Source organism: Eublepharis macularius, chromosome 14 (assembly GCF_028583425.1).
Source record: "Eublepharis macularius isolate TG4126 chromosome 14, MPM_Emac_v1.0, whole genome shotgun sequence".
Lineage (NCBI taxonomy): Eukaryota > Metazoa > Chordata > Lepidosauria > Squamata > Eublepharidae > Eublepharis > Eublepharis macularius.
The window spans coordinates 69,573,510-69,583,660 of NC_072803.1; the positions used below are offsets into that span (position 1 = coordinate 69,573,510).

The 10,151-nt window shown below is 44.1% G+C and overlaps 1 protein-coding gene across 1 annotated transcript in view; it reads left to right on the forward strand.

Moving 5' to 3' along the window:
• Positions 1 to 2,797, forward strand: part of SNAPC4 (small nuclear RNA activating complex polypeptide 4) — a 54,371-nt gene extending 51,574 nt beyond the window's left edge. The window contains exon 22 of the mRNA XM_054997285.1: positions 2,477 to 2,797. The gene's annotated coding sequence lies outside the window, so the exon portion shown is untranslated. The remainder of the gene's footprint in view (positions 1 to 2,476) is intronic.
• The last annotated feature ends 7,354 nt before the right edge of the window (positions 2,798 to 10,151 follow it).

Below are 10,151 nucleotides of genomic sequence, written 5' to 3' on the forward strand. Positions count from 1 at the left end.
CGCTTTACTTCTCAGGGCTGTTTCACGTGTTCCCCTTTTGATATTGTTAAATTTGAAAACAAAAGCTCTTCAGCTCAAGTTCTTGCATTTGTTTTTTGTGGTCCAGCCATGTCCCCTGCCTCATTGGGAGAAACCACGTTGTGTCTTCCTGAGCACAGTGCTGCTGTTGCTAGAGGCACCCCTGTCCAGCCTGAATTTGCAGCTTCTACTCCTTCCACAGCGTAGTTTTCTTAATGTTCTGTCTCTTTCATCCCCCTCCATTGCCGGTACTGGACCAGTTTCTCTCTCTGGAAATTGTGCCCTGTTCTGGATGACTCTGGTCAGGCTTGATTCAGATGTAGACATGCACTTAAGAAGCCCTAGGCATCTCGTTAGCTTTCCTATATCAGACCGTTTAATTCCTGGCAAGAGGTACGTTTTTGGTTTGTTGTGGGTCTAGTGCACAATTGAGACTATTCGAGAATATCTGCTTCCATTTTCTTTATTATTGCACAACTGGTTTGCATTTTAAACACTAACTCAACAGAAAATTATACCATCCATTACTGCTCCTTTGATAAAGAACTTGTGTGGTGAGGTGGTTAGAGTATCAGACCAGGATCTGGGAGACCCAGTTCGAATCCTCACTCTGCCATAGAAACTCATTGGGTGACCACTCAGCCTAACCTACCTCACAGAGCTGTTGTGAGGATAAAATGGAGGAGAAGGGTGTATGCCTCTTTGGGTCCCAGCTGGGGCGAATGGCACAAATGAAGGTATAAATGAAGCAAATACATAATAAAGGAGAACAAGTACACGAGTGCATAAAAATCTTGCCCAAAGATAAGCAGGTCACAAATAAGAAGCCCCTTCTAAGAAGTTCCCAGTTACTTTAGCTTCCCATATTTACAGTTTTTTAAAACAATCTGTTGCCAATAACTAGCTGTCCCTCTTGATGTGTGCACATTCTTGGCTAACTAATTATCTCATAACTTCAAAACATCATACACAGTTAGCCTCCGTATGTCAGCACAGGCTGAACAACACAAAGGGTGTCTTCTGGTATATATGAAGTAAGAGGCAGAGGAAGCAAATGAGATGCTTGATGGTGAAATAACGGGCGAGAAAGGGAAGGCAGAATTGCCCAACTCCTGTTTTGCTTCTCTTGTCTCTCAGAGGTCCCTGGATTTCCTATACTACACTGTGAGGCCCGACTCTAGACTCTAGAAGGAGCCGATTCAGCCTGACTCTAGAAGCAGCTGGTTGTTGGAGTTGCACAAATACGGCCACTTGACCCTCCGTGCGTTCCTTTACAGGCAGTCAAAGAGAGTCAGCAGAAACTGGCTTTGGTGGGAGAGGCTTGCTGAGTCCTGGCCCCCTCAGAGCCTTGCAGGCACCTGCGCGTCCCTCTCCTCCCCTCCAGACTTGCTGCTCGTGCATACCCCAAAGGATACACCCTTTTTGCCTTTGCTGGAGAAAATGGGGATTTTCTTACTATGAATTCATCTGACCTACCACTAAAAATTCAAGTGGTGTGGTTCCATTCTTTTGGACAGTAAACTTGCAGGAGGCAATTGGGATTCCCAGCAGGGATCAGTTTCCGGTGGATAGCAGTGTTGATCTGCAGTAAATCAGCAAGAATCAAGCCTGGTAGCACCTTAAAATTCCAATGAGATTTCCAGGGTAGAAGCTTTTGAGAGTCAAAGCTCCCTTTGCCAGGGATCTCCTTTCCTACTTGGATCTGATGAAGGGAGATCTGATTCTCAAAAGCTTATGCCCCAGAAATCTTGCTGGTCTCTAAGGTGTACTGCTGGACTCAAATCTTGATGCTGAGATCAGTTCCTTTTCTCACCCTTGTCTGTAGGGTTGTTCCTACTCTTTCCAGTTCAGCATGAGAAGCAGAAGTAAGCAGACTTCATAAGCCTGACCTGCCGCCTCCTCCAGTGGGAGGGGCAGTGTTAAAGGGTAGAATGCTCTCTTAACCTGTCTTTAAAAGAGGAATTCACAGCTTAAAAGTGGCTCTTTTCTTATTATACATCCCTGATTTAGGAAGAAGACAGGGCATTCAGTACTGCTGGGGCAGGGTGTGTGTGTGTGTGTGTGTGTCATTTTCCAGTTTCAGTAATTTCCTGCAAAGAAAAGTGAGCATAACTTGTAAAAGGTAGATCCTCCCTCTCTAAGATCCTAATGTTGTATTTACAGAAATTTTTAACATGGGGGAACATTAAGCATGTGACTCCCCCTCCCTGCAGGCTGAGATGGTGCAGCTTATGCTGCTGCCACAGAGCTAACACTGCTGCCTTCCAGTTCAGAGGGACGCTCCCTCAGGATGTGGGATGTATCCTGTCTGTTTCCAGAAAAAGAATTTCTAGGAAGAATCCCCTGGTTTTTGCACAGTTCTGAGTGTGGAATTTGGGCTGCTCTACCTTTTGCGGCATCTGAATCTCCCTCTGTGTGTGTGTGTTACAATAATTAATGGTGCTTTTGTGTCTTGCAGGCTTTCTTTAAGAACCCATCAGGTATTTTGCACTAATTAATGGCAAGGCTATAACCTCGCCGCGGAGAGAGAAGTTGGGAGCACCAGCCTGCTTGTGGATTTCCCTTAGAGGGAATGACTTGAGTACGTGGACTGCGTTTTGTTTTTCTGCCCTTTGTCAAAGCCGGAATGCTGCAAGGGAGGAGCCAACTTTGATAGGCTTTATGACCGTACCTGGCTCACTTTGAGCCCATGTATGGTTTTAATATTGTTCTGTTTAACTGGTTTGGAGCAGCACTCTGCCTCTTCTGTTTTTTCATTTGTACTTTATTAAATATTTGTTTTACACACAGTTGTCTTTCTGATTTCAATTTAGGAGGATCCCAAGGAGGAATCCTGGGTGGCAATATTTAGGTTGCAGGGCCCCATTCTACATTTTGCAATTTATGCCTGACATGGAGAGGGTTGGGTAAGGTTGGAGAGTGGAACAGAGCAACTGCTGGAAGCTGCAGCAGGTCGGCCGTGGCTAGGTAGCTGAAACAGCTCTACCTCAGTCTCCAAAACCCAGCTTGTTCCATTTGCCCATAGCTGTTTATGATACATATCTCAGTACCTGATTCCTTCAACCAAAATACGTTAAAGAAACCATTGATTGCTTTGGAAGTGGCCCAAGTACGGCAGACGCTGTGGGGGTGGGGGGGAAGCAAAGACACGTAAAGCTCCACCTGGAGCAGAGTGCCAGATATGACTGGAATTCAAGGCCTGGATATGCAGAAAGTTCTGGCTATCTGGAAGACTGCTATTTTGCTGCCCCTGAAATAGAGTGAATTTAATGGCGATTCCGCACGGTCCAGCTTACTGTGATGTTTCTGTCAGACATGCTTCCTGGACGTCTGCCATGCCTCGGCTACCTGGCTAGGTTCCTGTGTGCTCCTTGGATTGGAGGGAAGGGAAGACACTGTGAACTCCTGCCGCCTTATCTGCCTCCTGCTGTACTGTGTTTACACCTGCCTTCCTGCTATGTCCGATAAGGAGTCATGAACCTGTGCTCCAATAATAAAGAGCTTTAACTCATACAGCCTGGTCTGATGCCGTGAAGTACCTGAGGGGTCACCTGTCGGAACCTGAGCTTCTCCATATTCACTTTGAGAGAATGCAAATTGCTGTTCTGTGCTTTTCTAGTCGTCGGAGGGACTTCATGAAGTATAAAGCAGTTGGGGGGGAGGAATGTCCAAAGTTCATTTTCTCAGACCCTTTTGAAGCTCTGATCTGATAGCAGCAAGATTGGGGGAAATCTTCTTTTATAGCTGCATTTACTCAACAATGTTGGTGCTTGCAGAGGAATTCAGATCTTTCAGGTTAGTGGTTGTGAGATCCTGTGAGAACAGCTCCTCCTCAAACCCTTCTATCACTTCCACAGTTTGTCCTCTCCCAAAACAAAGGAGAGGCTCCTAGCCCCCCTCCTGGGCTTAATGTTGGCATCTCCATGGAAGATCTGATGCAGCTGATGTCAGAAGTGTCAGGGACCAAGAGAATTACCGGAGTGACTGTTGTGGGCAACCACCCTCTTGTACTCCTGCCACAGTGCCTTAGATTTTGTCCAGCACTCGAGCAATCCTGCAGCGCTCCCTTGCCGCTATCTGCTCCTCGATCTTCTTGAAGAGACTGATGTTTCAGTGAGAGACGGCTAGGGCTTCCTGTGCTTTCTCCTCACTCCACAATTCCAGGAGATCTAAGGTTTCCTCCTCCCGCCAGGAGACACCCCTGCCACCAGGACTCTTGTTGGAGATGGCCGTAGCAAGCCAGGAGATAAGAGTGCAAACTGGAATGAAGCCGTTCACTGTCCAGAGTTCAAATTTAGGGCAGGGGGGGAAAGGGAAGTGCTCTTTGGTCTATTCTGGTCATGCCGACAGATGACGGTAACATGTTGGTACAGGGCAGGGAATCACTCATGTACTCACACGGATCTTCCAATTTCTAAGTTTTTTTCTTTACACAAAAGAGGTGGTGAAACAGTTGGATCGTTGTGAATAAAAAAATTAAACATCCCTAGGAACGAATGATAAGTCCCAACATCCGTAGAAAAAAAGGTGATGAGAGAAAATTGCCTGCTACAAACGATGGGCAGTGTATTACATTTAATAATAATAACAACAACAACAATCAATTTATATCGATTTAGGACAACTTAATGCCCACTCAGAGTGGTTTACAAAGTATGCCATTATTATCTCCACAACAAAACACCCTGTGAGGTGGGTGGGGCTGAGAGAGCTGTGACTGGCCCAAGGTCACCCAGCTGGCTTCAAGTGGAGGAGTGGGGCATCAAACCCGGCTCTCCAGATTAGAGTCCCGCGCTCTTAACCACTACACCAAACTGGCTCTCCATCTTAGAAATGTGTTGTAATGGTGCAATTTTTTTTTATAAAGGTTTTTTAAAAAGGGGGTGGGATGACAGCAGACAAATGCAGGAAGACAATGGTAGGCAAACTGCAGTGATGAGTGGAGGACAAATGATCTGGATCAGAGGGGATGGAAAGGGCGTGCCAAAATGTTGCAGCTCAACCAATCAGGATGCAGGGGGGAGAAAGCCTGGTCGTGGGCTTCCACCAACATAAACCGTCTGCACTGCTTAAACCTCACCACAACTCCGCTGTAAGGAAAACATCGGAATATGTGCGTGAGGAGAAAAGCTGAGGAAAGATCGTTTCTGTGCTGGATGCAGCCTTTCCCCATGCAGAACTCATTTTACAATTTTAACTAGTTTGACCTCTAATTCAGGGTATTTAAACCATGCAGAATCGCTCCTAGTACAGGTAGAAGATGCTGGCTGGTAGAGCCATTAGGAACTCATCAACTGTTTCCTGTTAGGTCTTGCTAGGCAAAGCAGAGCCATCTTCCTAGATAAAACAGCCACATGCCCTACTGAGTCCTGCTTCCCCCCCCCCATCTTGTCTCTGCTGTTTTCTGGGGCGTTTTTCTGTCTCCAGGCGCTTGGAAGCTGAAGCAGGCTCCTCCAAGGTTTCTACCAACTTGGCTTCTGCTCCTGGGGTAGCCACCATTGTATCTACTGTCCATTCTAAATCCTGATGGCTCTGGGCATAGAAGAATGAAATTAGGAATGCTGCCACTGTAGAGTGACCAGCTGACTCTCATCCCTTCATGATTAACACTTCGGTCCCATCAATAAACTACAAGCTGGGGTCTCAGGCCCCCTGGGAGCTGGGTAGTCCCCAAGGCTCTCTTTGCTGTTCTCTCATTAGAATTTCAAACTGATCTGTCAAATACCCCTTTCTACCACGACATAGATTTCTCCCTTGTCATGGAAAGGAAGCTACTTGCTTCTGGTTTGCTTTCTGCACCAGACAATTTGGTGAGGTTGGAAGGTAAATTTGTAGCCCCCATCCCCCCAAAAACCCACAAATCACAAAGTGGAGGGACAGAAAAAGCTCATAGCACAGGCAAAGGAGAACAGTAACAATTTTAAAAAACAAGAAAACTCAGGCTTTTTTGTTACTTCAGATGAAATACAAGATACGGTTTTATCCAATTTATTTTAATTTATATCCTGTCTTTCTCCCCAATGTGGACCCAGAGCAGCTCTCATCATTCTCCTGTCCTCTGTTTTATCCTTACGGCAACCCTATGAGGGCTCGGTTGAGAGTGTGTGTCTGGCCCCCTAGTGAGATTCCGTGGCAGAGTGGGGATTCAACCCTAACGCTAACCCTTGGCCTCCCAGATCCTTGCCTGACACTAACCAATCTTCAGAGGAGATTAAACGTGTGCATTCCTTTCATTATTATAACAATTATAAAAATGGTGTAATTATAGTAAAAAAAGGTAAAGGTAGTCCCTTGTGCGAGCACCGAGTCATTACTGACCCATGGGGGGACGTCGCATCACAACGTTTTCTTGGCAGACTTTTTGTTACGGGGTGGTTTGCCATTGCCTTCTCTAGTCACCTACACTTTACCCCCAGGAAACTGGGCACTCATTTTACTGACCTTGGAAGGATGGAAGGCTGAGTCGACCTTGAGCCGGCTACTTGAACCCAGCTTCCGCCAGGATCGAACTCAGGTCGTGAGCAGAGCTTGGGCTGCAGTACTGCAGCTTACCACTCTGCACGACGGGGCTCCCTGTAATTATAGTAATTAATAGTAATTATAGTAATTAATATGAAAATGAAACAAATTCCCTATCTAAACAACTTATTTTTGGGGGGGAGACATTGTTTTATTTTAGGAGTTTTTGTTTCTCTCTGACTTCTTGGCTCCCCTCCTGTGTTTTCCTAATAAGGGCATAAAGCTGTGTCCCTTATGGGGAGGGGCAAGAGAGCCTCTGGGTGTTTTTGATTGATTGCAGACTGTACAGTCCTGGATCCATCACAGATCCCCTGAAAAAAATATATGTAAACAGTGAGAAAGGCAAACTATAAATAATGTAAACAAATAGAAGTATCTTTATCCAGATAGCCTGACTATGCTGTAGAGTGCCTTACTGCTTTGGTTAAATGGTTACTGGTTGCCAATTTACTTTCCTTTTCAGCCAATATCCTCAATCAATTAAGACACCAAACAGTGATCTGTAAAGAAATATGAGTTTTATTATTTCCAAATAAAGCTCAGGTGCATATTCTCTTTCTAGCACATATGCATGAAGAACAGTTACATCAGAGAATCTTATATACCTTAGCACTTATTGTTTACAGAATATAAGATCAAGGAGGTTAATACAAACATTGCAGGGTTCCTCAGGGAGCAATCTTATCTCCCAATGTTATTCAACCTCTACGTAAAGCCTTTAGGAGAACTCATTCGCAGCTATAGAGCTGGATGTCATCAATATGCAGATGACACTCAACTCTATATCTCTATCCAGGTCCCCACAGGATGCAGTAGAAATCTTAGATTGCTGCCTGACAGTGGTGGTGAAATGGCTGAAAAATAACAAATTGAAACTGAACCCAGACAAGACTGAAGTGATGCTTGTTGGGAAGGCAGAGATCTTGGAGAACGCTGTACTCCCCACTTTCAATGGAGTTTGTCTGACGCTTGCAGACTCAGTTAAGAGCTTTGGGATAATACTGGATCCAGAGCTACTACTAGAAAAACAAGTTAAGGCAGCTGCAAAAAAAAATGCTTTCTACAACCTCACTTTAGCCTGGAAGACGGCTTCTTATCTTGACACAGCCAACCTGGCCACCTGGATCCATCCTATGGTAACATCAAAACTTGACTATTGTAATGCACTATATATTGGTCTTCCATCTAAGTTAACTAGGAGACTCCAATTGGTGCAAAATGCTGCAGCTCAACTGTTATCAGGAGCAAGCAGGAGCATGAACATCACTCCATTCCTGCAATCACTCCATTGGCTGCCTATAAGCCACCGTGCTCAATTCAAGGTATTGGTTATCACGTACAAAGCTCTTCACAGCCTTGGTCTGGCATACCTACGGGACCGCCTCCCTCCCTATGTTCCTCCACAGCAGCTTCACTCATCTGAACAGGGACTCCTGCAGGTGCCAGGCTGCACATGGGTGAGATCAACAGCAACCTGTAGACAGGCTTTCTCTGTGGTGGCCCCTACCCTGTGGAACGGCCTGCCTGAGGAGGTCAGAAAAGCCCCCACTCCTGGCTTGCAGCAAACGTTGCAATTTTGAATTACTCAAAAAGGCTTTTTTCTCAGATAGGAGGGCTGTAGTGTAGGGAGGGGGTCTCAGATGCTTCGCTAATGAGTTAGGGACCATAGACCTCACCACTATGTTGCCTTATGTATTATCTGCTGCTTTAAATATGTACTCCTATATCTACCTTTACTTCATATTGTCTAATGTCAGTCCTAGAATTGATCTTTTTCAGCATTTCTTCAACTCTATTGGATCCTGGCTAATGCTATGTCTTTGTAAACTTGTATTTATTTACCCTATAGCATTGTTTACGGAAATTTCCTTGACACGGTATGGAAATGTCCTTGACACGGTATGGAAATGTCCTTGATACTGATGGTACTAATCTCACACTATGTAATCCACCTTGAGTCTCAGTGAGAAAGGTGGACCACAAATGACATAAATAAAAATAAATACATGGCACCAAACAAGCTTGAGTAACATTATAATTTTACTGTAATAGAAACATCTCAAATGCTGGAGCCACACTTTTATTATGAGTTTGAAATACTTCCGAGGAGTAGCTCTTCCAAGGCTGAAATCGTAGTTATGGAAAGAAAACAAAAGGATGTTGACAGTTGCCAAAGCTTTCTCACTTGTTTTGAGAATGTGCTCACCTGCAGCTGAATCTCAAAAAAGGAAGAGAAAGAATTTGCCACTAAAGTTTACCTCACATGTGTGTCTTTTGCTTGAATGAATGCTCATACATGAGTTTTAAAAGACAGGTCTCAAAAAATCCTTTAACGTATCGCTAGGATACCCTTAAGATCAGAATTGGGCCAGGGCTGTATTGAAGCCAAAGCATGGTTGCTAAAGTTTCTTTTCTCCACTAAGAAGGAAGGTCTGTTTTACGAGCTAAATCAAGACCAATTCTACTCTCACTGGATGCAAGAAACTATCTAGTCTCAGCCTACCAAGGGATGATATACTGAGACTTAGGGAAAGCGAGTATTTACTAATGATCAGGAAATCCATAAAAAATCTATCAGGAACTATGCTGTTGGGAATAATGCCAGATCATATTGTGAAAATACTATATGAATCTTTGAGCTGTATGCTCACAGCAGCAAGGATAGTAATGACAAGTGAACGGAAAGACAAGAATGCCCAACTAAAGAAAACTGGAAAGTTAAAATGACAGAATATGTCAGGCCTGCTATCCACAGTAACGCCATATTGTTTCCTGATGCTTTCTCATTCTGTTGTTTTCCAGTGTTATTTGCCTACAGGTTCACAGAGAGCCAGCTGTGTTCCCAGGAAGGCCTTATCTACCAGGACTAGACATCGACCTTGGAGGAGCTTCCCTCGCCTTCCCAGGCATGTACTGTAGCCGAGCAATGGGGGGGGGGGGGCAATCTAGATTTTTCCCTAAAGAGCTTAGGTGTATCTAGATGGTCTGCACAATATGATGGTTTGGGCAATTAAAAATGTATATGCCGGTATTTTACAAAATCTCAAACATATTTTTGAAGACTCAAAAGAGAAGCCTGAATATAAACAAGATGCAAAGAATTTATACCACAAGTTGGTAAAGTTGGAATATGCTATTTTAACAGTTGTTTGGGAAGAAGTTCTTGAGCATTTCAACAAAGCAAGCAGGAAACTCCAAACCCCTGGTTTTGATGTATTTGAAGGTTATCTTCTGCTATTATTTTTACTTTTGTTTGTTAAAAAACTCCAAGAAAATTCAGCCAACCGTATTGCACACTATGAATCAGAAGCAAAAGGTTTGTATGAAGATATCACCTCAAGTTATTCTGATGCTTCCAAATTCACTGTTACAAAGAAATTTTCAGATGGAACAAGTGGTAGGGTTTCCTTGAAAGGAGCGGACAAATTTTGAATAAAAGTTCTAAATCAACTCTATGACTGTTTGGTAATCCAGTTAGGCAAGAGGATTGACCCATATGAGCAGACTGCAAAAAGGTTCAAGTTCCTCTCAGAATTGGTGAACAATTCTGAAATTGATTAGGACAATATTAAACTTATAATATTGCATTACAAAGATGATATTGACCACAAATT